Source organism: Anarhichas minor, unplaced genomic scaffold (assembly GCF_050575085.1).
Source record: "Anarhichas minor isolate MPS153535 unplaced genomic scaffold, ASM5057508v1 ptg000123l, whole genome shotgun sequence".
Lineage (NCBI taxonomy): Eukaryota > Metazoa > Chordata > Actinopteri > Perciformes > Anarhichadidae > Anarhichas > Anarhichas minor.
The window spans coordinates 900,122-917,500 of NW_027466569.1; positions in this window are offsets into that span (position 1 = coordinate 900,122).

The window sequence follows — 17,379 nt, forward strand, 5'->3', positions numbered from 1 at the left end:
CCTGCCAGATGGAAGGGGCACAAACAGTTATTGTCCAGGGAGAGAGGGGAAGGCTGCAATCGTCCTTGCTCGCTTCAGGGTCCTTGAAGCGAACAAGTCCTGGAGGGACGGCAGATTGCAGCCAATCACCCTCTCAGCAGAGTGGATGTACTAAATGAACATCATGCTGTATTGAAGAAGACTTGAAACTAGAGATTGAGACCATAAACTCATGTTTACAATGTTTACTGAGGTAATAAATCAAGAGAGAAGTAGAGTCATTTTCTCATAGACTTCTATACAACCAGAGGAGTCGCCCCCTGGTGGACACTAGAGAGAATGCAGCTTTAACACATGAAGGTTGTTGCTGCAGCATTACAAACAGCAGAGAACCATGACATTTGACCTCTTTAATAATCATCACATGACTGATGACATCGTCAGCCTCATGTTTCTTTATTTTATCAGCATTGCCATTAGCACTAGCATTAGCATTGGCTATTCTTCCTGGTGTCCACACACATACAGTTAAATATATATACACATATACAGAGTATATATATATATATATATATATATATATATATATATACACACATATACAGAGTATATATATATATATATATACACACATATACAGAGTATATATATATATGTATCCACATATACAGAGTATATATATATATATACAGAGTATATATATATATATATATATACACACATATACAGAGTATATATATATATACACATATACAGAGTATATATATATATATGTATCCACATATACAGAGTATATATATATATATATACACATATACAGAGTATATATATATGTGTATCCACATATACAGAGTATATATATATATATATACACATATACAGAGTATATATATATGTGTATCCACATATACAGAGTATATATATATATGTATCCACATATACAGAGTATATATATATATATACACATATACAGAGTATATATATATGTGTATCCACATATACAGAGTATATATATATATATATACACATATACAGAGTATATATATATGTGTATCCACATATACAGAGTATATATATATATGTATCCACATATACAGAGTATATATATATATGTATCCACATATACAGAGTGTTGGAGCCATAATGTAGTTTTGTTGTTTTCTTATGTCTTTGAGGGAAACATGGGGTGTGTACACATGCAGTCCTGACATTGAACAGTGGGTGGCACCTTAACCTGAATGTGCATATATGTAAGTGCCTGGTAATGAGGTTCAGGTGTGTGTGTGGACGGGACGCTAACAGTTTTTGACCGTGTCAATGCGGCGTGTCAAGGTGCCATGTCAAGGTAGCGTGTCAGCCGACATGTGAGCTAGTTTCAAGGGCTTATACTATCCTATAAAGTATCCTGTATTCTGGTACGGTGCCAATATGTATTTGAATAAAAGGATCAACGGATCTAAAGAAAGACAGCGCATTGGACATTGAAATGTTTGTGGAACACGCGTCCGAACAAGTTCTCCCGTTCGCCCCCCAGTGGCTTTAAAATGGATATTTGTTAAAGTCACTACAATTAAGTCAAAAACTGGCTTCATTTGAACTCGTATGGATCGTCGTTCGTTGAATTGACCAGCTGATCGACATCGATGGATTCAACAGCTGATGACGTCGCTAGAGTGAACAGCTGATGACTACATCGCTGGATTCAGGCTGATCGGCATCGCTGGATTCAACAGATGATCGAGTAGACATCGCTGGATTCAACATCGCTGGACATCGCTGGATTCAACAGCTGATCAACATCACGTGATTCAACAGCTGATCGAATAGACATCGCTGGAAAGTTGTGGTTGCTTTGAAATCGAATTGGACCACTGATCATCACTACCACCAAGCTACGATTTCGGACCAATGGACACTCTGAATGGACAGAGGTATGTAGCGCTAACAACATGGCCATGTTTAAAGTTGTGTGCACACTTATTATTTTTGAGTGTAAATCCAATGCATTGGTTCCAACTTATAGGCCTAAGAGCTGTATGGGTGGTTTAATTTTGAATTGTATTTAATAAATGATGAATTCTGATATTAGTGTAAAGGTACAAAATCAAGGTTCTATTGTTAATGAGCCAACCGTGGCTGGAATACAGGTCAATCCCAGCACGGCCAATGGTGAAAAGGAAACACAATCTGTCAGTAAACGTCCTACTAAACTGACACAAAAGGCATTAATGGGTAAACTGGACAAGCTACAAAAGGTTCGGAAGGCCAAACTAAACAAAGCTTCTGACCTTAAAAGGACAATTCAAGACCTAATGCATGACAGAGAATATAAAACAGAGGTGCAATGTACTTTTGATAATTACACAACTCTTTGCAATGAAGCAAAGGAACAACATCAATCTCTGTCACAAATATTATCTCCTGAAGAAAAGGACAAACATGAGATATGGTTCAAAGCAAAAATGTTGAGTGTTAATGATTTTACTGATGTTGTGAATAAGTGGTTGTCTAATGCAGACATTTCCAAACCTGATGAAAATGATGATGCTTTTGAAAGTGAAGTCAAACCCAGTGACAGCATTTCCAATGTGGAAACAAATGTTTCTATTGAGAAATTGAGCAGAAAAAGTCACACCAGTTCAAGAACCAGCAAATCTTCATCTGTACGGATTCAGATAGAGGCAGAGAGAGCAGCACTTGAAACTCGCGCTGCAGCCTTAAAGGAGAAGCACGAGCTGGAGGAGCAATCTGAGTTGCTGAGAAAGCAATCGGAGTTGCTGAGAAAGAAAAAGGAAAGACTGGAGGTTGACACAGAAATGGCAGCCGTTGCTGCTAAATTAGCGGTATTTAAGGCCTCTAGTCACCAAGCTTTCTCAAACACACAATCGGATGGAATGGAATCATACTTTGAAAAAGGAGCAAGGTTAAAGGAAGTCTCTACCACACTCAACCGACATGCCAAAGCATATCAACCAACATCTGTGGACTTGCAACAACAACCACCTATTCAACAACAGTATGCATATAGGAATGCAACACATGACAACAGCACGGTCTGTCAATTGAAACCAGTAAATACATCACGCAAACCTCGCATGGATCATCCTCACGTGCAGCTAACAAATCCAGGTGGCATTCAGTCTCAACTTGCTCATAAAGGAAATGATGAAACATCGGCTCTCTGCAACCTACTGCAAAGGCAAAATGAAATAACAACGTTGCTTATTCAACAACAGGCCTCTCATTTACTACCACCAAGAGAAATTCCATTTTTTGATGGGGATCCTCTGCAGTACAGAACGTTTATCAGAGCCTTTGAACATTGTGTGGAGAGTAAAGCAAGTAACAGAGGAGACTGTCTGTATTTTTTGGATAAGTACACAAGAGGTCAACCAAAAGAGCTAGTGCGTAGTTGTCAGCATATGGCTCCAGACAGAGGCTATGCTACAGCTAAGGATCTGCTACAGGAGCACTTTGGGAATGAGCACAAAGTTACTGCAGCATATATGGAGAAAGCCCTCTGCTGGCCTTTAGTGAAGCCTGAGGATGTCAAATCTCTCCAAGCCTATGCCCTCTTTTTGCGTGAGTGTTGTAATGCAATGGAGGACATACAGTACATGAAAGAACTGGATATGCCAGCGAATATGAGAGCAGTGATTCTGAAGCTTCCATACAAACTAAGAGAAAAATGGATAATATCTGCATGTGAGCTACTGCAAAACCTCAATCGCAGGGCAAACTTCAATGATATTGTCATATTCATCGAGCGTGAAGTCAAAATAATGTCTGACCCAATCTTTGGAGACATTCAGAATACACCACTTCAAACAGTAAACAAAAATGTGAATAAGATCAAAGCAGAATGGAAGCCAAGATTCAAAGGAAACAGTTTTGCAACTTCTGTTACTGTTGAAACCCCGGCCATTGAAGAACCAAGACGGTTAAATCATAATAAACAATCAAATAGTTCATCTGCAAAGAACACCAGCTTTTGTTTGTGTTGCTCTCAAGGTCACACACTGGAGATGTGTCCACGATTGGAAGAGAAGACACATAGGGACAAGATTAACTTTCTTAAGGATAATGGAATCTGTTTTGGCTGCCTTCGCATTGGGCATAGGAGCAAGGATTGCGATAAGCGCTTGACTTGCAAGGTGTGCAGTCTAAACCATCCCAGTGTTCTTCACATCTGCCAAAGAGAGAAAGTAGTCAACACAGACTCAAAAAGGCCAAAAGAACCATCATTGAGTAGCGCACATGTTTCTCTACACACATGTGGTCCTACAGGGGCCGGTAACAGTGATGGGATTCTATCCATCTTACCAATACAGGTGAAATCCAATAAGGGAGACAAAGTCATACAGACGTATGCTTTCTTAGATCCAGGCAGTACAGCAACATTTTGTTCTGAAAACCTGATGAGGCTTAATCTGAATGGACGGAAAACCCAAATCCACTTAAGAACCATGGGCTCAGGAGCAACAGTTTCCAGCTATATGTTGACTGATTTGGAGATTTCAAGTCTCACCGGGAAAAGATTCTATGATTTACCAGAGGTCTATACCCAGAAGAAGATGCCTGTAAGCACTGATAACCTCATCAAAAAAGAGGATTTGGCAAAGTGGCCATACTTGGATGGTGTTAGTGTTCCTAACATTCAAGCTGAGGTGGAGTTGTTGATAGGTACCAACGCCTCCAAAATGCTTGAGCCGTGGAGAGTGATCAACAGCCATGGAAACGGACCTTATGCCATTAAGACCCTATTGGGGTGGGTTATTAATGGTCCCGTTCAAGGATGCAGTGATGAGCGGTGTGAGAGTGACTACCCCACTGCTACTGTCAACAGGATTTCCATACAAAACCTGGAGGAATTGCTGAATAATCAGTACAACCATGATTTTAATGAAAAAACATCAGAAGACAAAATGGAGATGTCAAGGGATGATGTGAAATTCATGGAAATCATGAAACATTCAGTCAAGCTTCATGATGGGCACTATAGCTTGAACCTTCCCTTCAAGAAAGAAGAGGTCTCGCTGCCAAACAATCAATGTGTTGCCAAGCAGCGTATTCTTGGATTGAAGAGAAAGTTTGAAAGAAATGAGAAGTTCCATCAGGAATACACCAACTTTCTCAATGATGTTATCTGTAAGAGGTATGCTGAACGTGTGCCTAAACATCAGCTGGAACGTTCTGATGGAAAGGTATGGTATATTCCACACCATGGAGTGTACCATCCTAAGAAAGGAACTCTTCGTGTTGTATTTGATTGTGGAGCTGAGTTCAGAGGAAAATCTCTCAACAGTGAACTTTTACAAGGCCCTTACCTCACCAGTTCTTTGTTAGGAGTCCTCACAAGATTTAGACAGGAACCCGTGGCTTTGATGACTGATGTTCAAGCCATGTTCCATCAAGTCAAAGTGGCACAGAAAGATGTGGATTTTCTTCGGTTCTTGTGGTGGCCTGAAGGCAATCTTATGCAAGAACTTGTGGAATACAGGATGACTGTGCATCTGTTTGGGGCAGTGTCTTCACCCAGTTGTGCTTGTTACGCACTCCGGAAGGCTGCAGAAGATAACCAGAACAGTTTCCCTGCCGAGGTAATTGATACAGTCAATAGAAACTTTTACATGGATGACTGTCTGAAGAGCTTGCCATCTGAGGAGGAGGCTGTTGAAATGGTCCGGAATTTGACAGCCGTTTGTCATAAGGGAGGATTCCATTTGACAAAATGGATTAGCAACAATCGTGGAGTATTGCTATCCATTCCAGAAGAGCACAGATCTAAGAACCTGCATGAGCTGGATTTGGACAGAGACCAACTGCCGGTTGAGAGAGCCCTTGGTCTTCATTGGTGTGTAGAGACAGACACTTTCAAGTTCAAGATGTCACTCAAGGAACAGCCTCATACTAGACGTGGGATTCTATCCGTGGTCAGCTCAGTTTATGATCCTTTGGGATTCCTGGCACCACTCACACTTCCAGTTAAACTCATATTACAGGATCTCTGTAGGAAGAACTATGGATGGGATGATCAGATCCCCCCAACTCTCCAACAGCAGTGGACCCAATGGTTGAGAGACCTGGAAAGAGTGACAGCATTCAAGGTAAATAGATGCCTCAAACAGACAGATTTTGAAAACCCCATTCATGGACAGTTACACCACTTCTCGGATGCCAGTGAAAGTGGATATGGTACTGTGACATATCTCAGGATGCAGAATAGCTACAACAAGACTCATGTCTCTTTCATGCTAGGCAAAGCCAGAGTGGCACCAATAAAGCAAGTGACAATTCCTCGTTTGGAACTTACTGCTGCCGTTCTTGCTGTTCGAGTGGACATGATGCTTAGAGCAGAATTACAGTTTCAACTTGAAAAGTCATGTTTCTGGACTGATAGTACTTCAGTTTTAAAGTATATCAGAAACGAGGACAAGAGATTCCAAACCTTTGTGGCGAACAGGATATCTACCATTCGAGGAGCAACTGATGTCTCACAGTGGAGATATGTTCCTACCACACAGAATCCTGCCGATGAAGCCTCAAGGGGATTCAAGATGGACCATTTGATGACAAACAGAAGATGGATTGATGGACCTGACTTTCTTTGGAAAGCAGTGGAGGAGTGGCCTGCTCGCAGCTTTGATTCCAACATTGCTGCTGATGACCCAGAGGTCAAAAAGGAACTTATAACCAACGCAGTGATTGTTGAAGATGCACCAAATGCCACCCATCAACTGATAACATACTTTTCGGACTGGAAAAGGTTGAAGAGGTCAGTAGCATGGATTCTGAAAATAAGAAAAGCTCTACTGGAAATGAGTCAAAAAAGGAAACAAATGAGTCATGAAGATACAGACATGAATGGCAACAAATTGGAACAGGAAATGCACCAAATTAAAGCTGTGTTAAGGGGACAGAGTTTGACTCCAGATGATCTTTCAGGAGCAGAAAAATCGATCCTTCGCTTCACTCAGCAGGAAAGGTTCCATGAGGAATTGGCAGCGTTAACATCTGGCAAACGTGAAGTGAAAAAGGATAGCACCATTTACAAGCTGGACCCGGTTCTGAAAGATGGATTGCTTAGAGTTGGAGGGAGATTGAGTAAGGCAGCCATGCCTGAGGAGACAAAACATCCGGTCATCCTATTCAAAACCCAGCATGTATCCACTCTACTATTACAGCACATTCACGAACAGGTGGGCCATGGTGGAAGAAACCATGTTCTCTCCAGATTACGGAGGAAATACTGGATTACAAGTGCTAATGCAGCAACAAGAAAGATCCTGTCCAACTGTGGCTTCTGTAAGCACCATAAAGGGAAGTTGTGTGAGCAAAAAATGGCAGACTTGCCTATTGAAAGACTCGTTCCTGATCTGCCTCCATTCACCAACGTCGGAGTTGATTATTTTGGGCCAGTTGAGATCAAAAGAGGACGTAACCTTGAAAAACGCTATGGAGTCATATTTACATGTATGGCATGTAGAGCAGTCCACTTGGAAGTTGCCTACTCTTTGGATACTGACTCATGTATAAATGCTTTACGCAGGTTTGTTTGTAGAAGAGGACAAGTCTCTCACTTAAGATCTGACAATGGAACCAACTTTGTTGGTGCCGAAAGGGAGTTGAAAAAAGCTCTTGCTGCTTTAAATCACAGGAAGATACAAGCGGCTTTTCTACAGGAAGGAATAAAGTGGAGCTTCAACACACCAACGGCTTCTCATCATGGAGGTGTATGGGAGCGCATCATAAGGATGATTAGACGGATACTAACATCAGTCTTACATCAACAAACCCTGAGTGACGAGGGATTGCATACTGTTCTGTGTGAGGTCGAAGCCATTTTAAATGACCGCCCTATCACCAAGTTATCTGGAGATCCCAATGATCTAGAAGCTCTTACACCCAACCACCTGCTGACAATGAAAAGAAAACCAGTCTTACCACCTGGACTGTTTGAGAAGACAGACCTCTATATCAAAAGAAGATGGAGACAAGTACAGTACATCGCCGACCTTTTTTGGAAGCGCTGGCTAAAAGAATACTTGCCTTTGCTACAGGAGCGCCAAAGGTGGAGTAAGGAGAGACGAAGTCTTGTTCCGGGAGACATTGTACTTGTTGCAGATGCTACAGCTCCACGTAGTTCCTGGTTACTCGGAAAAGTTCTAGAGACCTATCCTGACGGGAAAGGACTGGTGCGATCTGCACGAGTGCAAACCAAGACTAGCACGCTGGACAGGCCAGTGACCAAACTTTGTCTTCTACAAGAAGCTGAAACATAACAAAGTTATTTGTGACCTCTTACCCTTAGGAGAATTTTGGGTTTTTGTTTGTTTTGTTTATTCATTTTATTATGGATTTATTGGCTCCATTATATAAATATCTATTAAATTGTTTATGCCCTCCTGCCATTAACAATTAGGGGCCGGTGTGTTGGAGCCATAATGTAGTTTTGTTGTTTTCTTATGTCTTTGAGGGAAACATGGGGTGTGTACACATGCAGTCCTGACATTGAACAGTGGGTGGCACCTTAACCTGAATGTGCATATATGTAAGTGCCTGGTAATGAGGTTCAGGTGTGTGTGGGGACGGGACGCTAACAGTTTTTGACCGTGTCAATGCGGCGTGTCAAGGTGCCATGTCAAGGTAGCGTGTCAGCCGACATGTGAGCTAGTTTCAAGGGCTTATACTATCCTATAAAGTATCCTGTATTCTGGTACGGTGCCAATATGTATTTGAATAAAAGGATCAACGGATCTAAAGAAAGACAGCGCATTGGACATTGAAATGTTTGTGGAACACGCGTCCGAACAAGTTCTCCCGTTCGCCCCCCAGTGGCTTTAAAATGGATATTTGTTAAAGTCACTACACAGAGTATATATATATGTATACACATATACAGAGTATATATATATATATATATACACATATACAGAGTATATATATATGTGTATCCACATATACAGAGTATATATATATATGTATCCACATATACAGAGTATATATATATATATATACACATATACAGAGTATATATATATGTGTATCCACATATACAGAGTATATATATATATATATATACACATATACAGAGTATATATGTGTATCCACATATACAGAGTATATACAGTATGTGTATACAGATTAACAATACAGTATGTGGAGAAACTATATTGATATCTGTTTTAACAAACATTAAGCCAAGAATTCATTGCAAACTTCTGCAAACAAATGATTTCTTCTTATGTAATAAACAGTAATTCTTAATAAACATAAATGTCTAAATGTCCATAAATAATTCATTCATCCATTGAAAGGAGAGTGTTGGAGCTATTTATTTGATATTGTATTTTGTTATTTCATTTATAAGTAGTATTGTTTAATTATTGTAGATGTTTTATATATTAAGATTATTTTTCTCTTTAATAGTAATTTGTTTAGTTTTATTGTTTTTGGGGTAATTACTGTGGGCACCTGTTGCTATATATATGAGTAGAAGGATAGGACCAGCATGCACCGGGGTGGGCGTATAGTTTTTACCAGCATATCACATCACAGGAGAGACAGCACGACAGGAGTTTTGTTAGTTCGTTTGTTTGTTCGTTTGTTTGCTTTATTCAATAAACACAAAAATCGGAATCCTGCATGGACAATCCACTCTCTTCTGGCTGCGTAAAAATACCGACCACGGTGCATCAGTGGCGTTTGAGTATTGTTTGTTTAAGTTGGATGAAGTCGACAAATGGCCACTACATAGAGTAAAAACTACGCCCTTGGACTCAAAGGACCGATCCCTCATCGTTGGACATTGGATCGTTTTGGATTTCGTATGGATGATCAAAGAGGATTGTTTCATTCATCACTCTTGGATTCAACAGCAGCGGGACAACTGCTTTGGAGCGGATCAACAAAGCGCTGAAACATCTCAGAAGAAACGGGTACGTGATACGACTGCCGTATAGGAAGACGGTGAAACGAGTGGAGTTTAAAAGTCCGTATTCACAGTGATGTACATGCTTCTGGATGTTTAAACCTGACTGCGTTGAATCGCTACAAGTGAACATTGCGCAACACCCGCGCACCACTATCGGCGGCTTTCATTCATTAAAAAACCCGACTTCAGTGTGTGTGTGTGGTGAATTGGACCTGATCGGCCTGTTGGCACCTTTGCTGTTTTTTGCTGCACTTTACCTGCATTCACGTCCGACGGATTTGATTGATGTGCGACAAACAGTTTGGAAGAAGTGTTTAAAATGTCTGACGTTCAGTCGAAGGATGTTGAAACGCCTTCAGCAAGAAGAGACATTAAAATGACTTCTAAAGGCTTTGAGTTCTACACGGAAATGTACCAGCAAAAAAGGACTGCAAAATGCAAACAAGCCAAAAAGTGTTTGAGAAACATAAGTGCATTAATGACTTCCAATGAAAATGTAAATTCAGTGAATGCTGAGCTTTCTATGTTCATCAAGTGTTACCAAGATGCAAATGACATGCATACATCTTTTGTGAGCTTACCTTTACCTCAAGATGAAGTTACAAGGCAAAATCAGTACTTCAAAGAAAAAATGACAATGTTCTGTGACTTCACTGAAAAGGTAAACAGCTGGCTGTCTGAAATGGGTCACCCATATGTGCAGCCAAATAAAGACTCTCTCGACAACCAAAGTGTTGCAGATGAAATAAACCCTGAAGATAGTGCTTCTAATGTGTCAAGTGTAAAGAGGACATCTGTAAAGACACATTCCCAGCTATCACGGATTTTATCAACATCATCTGCACGCATTAGAGCTGAGGCCGACAAGGCAGCACTGACGGAGCGTGTTGCTGCTCTAAAAAGGAAACATTTAATAGAAGCTCAAGAGGAAATGTTGGGGAGAGAGAAAAGGAAAAGTTGAAGAAAGAAACTGATAAGTTGAAGAGAGAAAGGAACAATTGGAACTTGAAACGGAATTGGCAGCTACAAATGCAAAGCTTCATGTCTTGGAAATCAATTCATCCCAGCGTGGCTCAAAATGTTCGGACGGAATGAACTCTTATTTTGAAAGGAACAAATCCAAAGAAGCAAGACAATTGAATCCCCATGCCTACACCTTTGTTCCTGTTAAAGTGGATGCTATTTCTGTGTCTGATCCCATAACACAACCACAAGTTGTTAGGCCTAAACAAAGGTCAAACACACAAATTGATGAGATGCTATTAAAGACTGATGCTCCAGCTCAAGCAACACAAACTGTGAATGAAAATCAAGCAGGACTTGTGCAACCTCAACCCCATCAGAATGACATTGTAAATGTGATGCAAAGACAAAATGACATCGCTGCTCTGCTGGTCCAGCAAAATCTGTGCTCTGTCCTTCCTGTAAGAAATATTCCTGTGTTTGATGGAGACCCTCTTCAGTACAGGTCTTTCATCAGAGCTTTTGAGAATGGAGTGGAGGAGAAGACAACTAATTGGAGTGACTGTTTACACTTTCTCGAACAATACACCAGGGGGCAGCCAAGAGACTTGGTGTGCAGTTGTCAACATCTACCTTCAGATCAGGGATACCACCGAGCCAAAAATCTTCTAGCAGAGCACTTTGGAAACGAATACAAAATTGCATCTACGTATATGGAAAAGATTCTCAACTGGACACCTGTTAAAAGTGAAGATATTAAAGCATTGCAATCATTTTCCCTGTTTCTTCGAGGATGCTCAAATCTAACAGAGCAAATGATGCATATGAAGGAACTGGACCTACCATCTAATATGAGGAGCATCATCTTGAAACTTCCTTATAAATTAAGGGAACGGTGGAGAAATGTTGCTTGTGATCTGCAAGAGCGAAGTGGCCAGAGAGCACCGTTTAAGGATCTTGTTGCTTTCATTGAAAAACAAGTCAGAATTGCCTCGGATCAACTTTTTGGCAACATTCAGGACTCACAACCTACCAACTTGAAGCCAACGTTAGTCACTTGAAGCAAAGGAAAAAAGGAAGCAGCTTTGCCACCAACGTTACTGCAGTAAAAGGAGTCATCACTCAGTACACAGGAAACAAGACCAAGTCTTCCTCCTCTAACAACTGTCTGTTTTGTACACAAAGTTGTCACACATTGGATAAATGCTCACAGTTTAAAGTGAAAGGACATCGTGATAAAATCAACTTTATCAAGGAACAGGGTATTTGTTTTGGTTGCCTGAAAGTAGGCCACACAAGCAAAGACTGCAGGAGTCGCTTGGATTGCAATGTGTGTCACCAAAAGCACCCAGGAGTCCTTCACATAGAGTGGCAAGATAAAAGAACAACCTTTCAACAAGCCCAACAGTCTGTGAGCCCTCCAAGTGTCTCAACCACCATGACCCAGACCTGCGGCCATATTGGGGCTGGTTATGAAGATAATTCCATCTTTTCTCAAGAGTCAAGAGCCAGAGGGGTAACAAAACGGTGCAGACATATGCCTTCTTGGATCCAGGGAGTTCCGGCACATTCTGTACAGAGAACTTGGCAAGAAAACTGACCTTGAAGGGTAAAAAGACCAGTATTCTGCTGAGAACAATGAGTCAAAAGAAGATTGTAAATGCACATATTCTGTCAGGTCTTGAAGTGTCTGGTATGAGCACAAATGATTTCATTGAGTTACCTGATGTTCTAACTCAAAAGAGCATGCCTGTTTCTATACTCAACGTTCCACGAGAGGAGGATCTTGATCAATGGTCTTATCTCAAGGATGTTAAGCTCCACGACATTGACGCAAGTGTTGAGCTACTAATTGGAACTGATGCTCCAAAAGTGATGGAGCCTTGGGAGCTGATAAACAGCCAGGATGAAGGACCTTATGCGGTCAGAACCAGAGTTGGTTGGGTCATTAATGGTCCACTTCGTGGCGGAAGCAGTAGGAGTAAGAGTGGCTGCCCTGCTGTAACAGCCAACCGAATATCTGTGGAACATCTGCAAGGAATGCTGGTTAAACAGTATAACCATGACTTTAATGAGAGATCAGAGGAGCAGATTGAAATGTCCAGAGAAGACATCAAGTTCATGAATGTTATGAGCAACACAACAGTATTAACTGGAGACCATTACTGTATTGACTTACCTTTCAGACAGGAAAATTCTGTCTTGCCTAACAATCGCTGTGTTGCAGAACAGCGCCTCCGAAGCCTGAAAAGAAAATTTGTCAAGAATGTTCCATTTAAGGAGGAATACACCGCATTCCTAAACAACATGATAACTCAAGGATATGCCGAGATGGTACCTGCTGATCAACTCGAACAAAGTGATGGAGAGGTGTGGTATATCCCTCATCATGGAGTCTATCATCCCAGAAAAGGCAAACAGAGTTGTTTTTGATTGTGGAGCAACTTTTAAAGGGACATCACTGAACTGCCAGCTCTTGCAGGGACCTGATCTTACTAACACTCTTATTGGAGTCCTCGTCCGATTTAGGCAAGAGCCCGTTGCAGTAATGGCCGACATCCAAGCCATGTTTCATCAAGTTCATGTCTCAGAAAAGCACATCAACTTTCTCCGCTTCCTCTGGTGGTCTGATGGTGACACTGCACAGTCTCCACTGGAGTATCGGATGAAAGTACATCTGTTCGGAGCTGTATCCTCACCAAGTTGTGCAAATTATGCTTTGAGGAGAACTGCAGATGATAAAGTCCAACATTTCCCTCCAGAAGTGACAAACACAGTCAGACATCATTTTTATGTGGATGACTGCCTGAAATCCATGGCGTCAGAGGAGGAGGCACTGCAAATGATCAAAGATTTGAATGCTCTCTGTCATAAAGGAGGATTCAATCTTTCAAGATGGATCAGCAACAGCCGCACAGTGCTGCTAGCAATCGCTGAGGACAAAAGACCAAAAGAAATGGTGGAACTGGATTTGGATACAGACCAACTTCCAATTGAGTGAGCACTAGGACTAGAGTGGTGCATTGAAACTGACAAGTTCAAGTTCAGGACATCATTACAAGAACAGCCAAACACCAGAAGAGGCATTTTGTCAGTGGTCAGCTCACTTTATGACCCTTTGGGATTTCTAGCCCCATTCAATATGCCAGCCAAGCTGTTACTGCAGGAGCTTTGTAGGAGAAACCTGGGGTGGGATGATGCTATTCCCCACTCTTTCTCTGAACAATGGTCTAATTGGCTTGAGGACCTGAAAAGGATGTCTGAGTTCAAAGTGGACCGCTGTATTAAACCCAGAGACTTTGGAGAACCTGCTACAGCACAACTTCACCATTTTTCGGATGCCAGTCAAGTTGGCTATGGAACTGTGTCTTATGTGAGATTGGAAACTGATGATAAAGTACATGTTGCATTTCTCTTGGGAAAGGCCAGAGTTGCTCCACTAAAGCAGACCACAATTCCTCGACTGGAACTTACAGCCGCAGTTCTTGCTGTTCGTGTGGATAAAATGCTTCGGAAAGAGTTGCAACTCAAGCTGGAGAAGTCGGTCTTCTGGACGGACAGCACAACAGTCCTTAAGTATATCTCTAGTGAAACCAGACGATTCCACACTTTTGTGGCAAACAGAACCTCTTTCATCAGAGAAGCAGCAGATGTGGATCAGTGGAGATATGTGGGTTCCAAGGAGAATCCAGCAGATGAAGCATCAAGAGGAATGAGAGCTGAGGATTTCCTGAAAAGCAGGAGATGGATAAATGGACCTGAGTTTCTCAATCATTCAAAGAAGGAGTGGCCTAAACTGGATGTGAAGCTTGATGTGATTTCTGCAGATGACCCAGAGGTCAAAAGGGACTTAATGGTAAATGCTATCATCAAGGATTTGGAAAATGCCACCAACCACCTGATCTACTATTTTTCATCTTGGACTAGACTAAAAACATCTGTCGCTTGGTTTCTGAAGGTCAAGGAACTTCTCCTGTTATTGGGACAGAAGAGAAAGGAGTTTTGTGCTTCTGCAGGCATCAGGAAAGATAATCTGAAGAATCAGGAGCATGAAGTGGAAAGAAAAGTTCAAAGCTTTAAAGCCACACTCAAAGGACAAAGCCTAACACCTGAAGATCTTGCTAAGGCAGAGCAGTCAATCATTCAATATGTACAACGACACAAGTTCAAAGCTGAAATTGCCTCACTGAAAGGATGCTTTAAAAACGTCCCCAAAGAAAGTCCGCTGTACAAACTGGACCCAGTAATGGGTGATGAAATCCTCAGAGTTGGTGGTCGGCTAAGTAAAGCAGCACTGCCAGCAGAATTCAAACATCCAGTCATTTTGTCCAAAGACCTGCATGTATCCACGCTGATTTTGCGCCATATCCATCATCAGCTGGGACATGCTGGAAGAAATCACATGCTGTCAAGGTCACGGCAAAAGTACTGGATCATTAATGCAAACTGCTGCCAGGAAAGTCATATCTGATTGTGTTGTTTGTAGATGCAACAGAGGAAAGCTTGGTGAACAGAAGATGGCAGACTTGCCGGAGGAGAGAGTGCTGCCTGATAAAGCTCCTTTTACAAATGTTGGAGTTGACTATTTTGGACCCATCAATGTTAAAAGAGGTAGAAGTCTTCTGAAGAGATATGGAGTACTTTTCACCTGTCTTACCAGTCGTGCTGTGCACTTGGAAGTGGCATATACACTGGACACAGACTCCTGTATAAATGCAGTACGAAGGTTCATCTGTAGACGAGGTGCAGTCTCCACTATCAGGTCTGATAATGGCACAAACTTTGTTGGAGCCAACCGAGAGCTGAAGGAAAGTCTGGCTGTTTTGAATCATGGCAAAATTCAAAGGGCTTTGGTCCAGGATGGCATAAAATGGAACTTTAATACACCAGCAGCTTCCCATCAAGGCGGCATCTGGGAGCGCCTGATTCGTTCAGTGAAAGGTGTTCTCACCTCAGTGCTTCAACAGCAAATTCTGGACGATGAAGGACTCCAGACTATTTTCTGTGAGGTTGAAGCAATTCTAAATGACAGACCCATCACAAAAGTCTCAGATGACCCAGATGACCTCGAAGCTCTCACACCAAACCACATTCTAATGTTAAAGGGCAAACCAATCATGCCACCAGGACTATTCGATCAAAGTGATCTATACAGCAGGAAAAGGTGGAAGCAAATACAGTACATGGCTGAACTCTTCTGGAAGAGATGGATCTCTGAGTACCTACCTATGTTGCAAGAGAGACAAAAATGGACAAGGCCAAGAAGAAGCCTTACTGCTGGAGACATTGTCCTTGTTGCGGACACCACAGCTCCAAGAGGATCTTGGATAATGGGGAAAGTTTTGGATGCAAGACCAGATACAAAGGGGCTGGTGCGGTCTGTGCGACTTCAAACCAGGACCAGCATTCTGGAGAGGCCGGTGACGAAGCTCTGTCTGCTATTGGAAGCAGCAGACTAAACATCATGGACTGATGTTTTCTCCACCTCTATCTTTCTCTACCTCTATTTTCTCTCTCTCTCTAATCTTTCTCTTCTTGTTTGTTGTAGGTGTTTATGTTTATTGTAGGAATAGCTCGTTTGAGAATAATAATTGTGATATTATGCACAATTAGGGGCCGGAATGTTGGAGCTATTTATTTGATATTGTATTTTGTTATTTCATTTATAAGTAGTATTGTTTAATTATTGTAGATGTTTTATATATTAAGATAATTTTTCTCTTTAATAGTAATTTGTTTAGTTATATTGTTTTTTGGGTAATTACTGTGGGCACCTGTTGCTATATATATGAGTAGAAGGATAGGACCAGCATGCACCGGGGTGGGCGTATAGTTTTTACCAGCATATCACATCACAGGAGAGACAGCACGACAGGAGTTTTGTTTGTTCGTTTGTTTGCTTTATTCAATAAACACAAAAATCGGAATCCTGCATGGACAATCCACTCTCTATTAACTAATAACTGATATACTTATGGCACAGCTCAAATTGAAAAATTTCTAGGTTTGCCTGAAAAAAAGCACTTGTATTGAAAAAATTTTTTTTTAAATAATGCAGCTGCAAATCTAAAATCACACCACAGTCATAGAACAACACGTGTTACATGTCCCCACAACATATTTTACTTCGATTGAGTGAAGAAAGGCCAGCATAAATGGTCATAAAAATCAAAATTATGATTTTATGATTTTGCTGTATACTCATTTCATATACTATATAACTACATATTAACTATATATTCACTTTTCTCATCACTAAGAGTGTTCAATAATCCTAATAAATCAGTTTGACACCATTTTGAATAATTTTGAGCAGTTATGATGTGTCATATCTGTCATTCATAACAATAAATAGCTCATAATGTGTGTCTATGCGACCCTGGTAAGGCCGATTTACTCGTGTGAGACATTTTTAGATGCGGGATAGTCCAACGGGAGCCATGCGGGGGTGTTTGATCGTATCCGGGTCTGTTTACTGGCTAAAAATCGCGTTTTTTTTTACC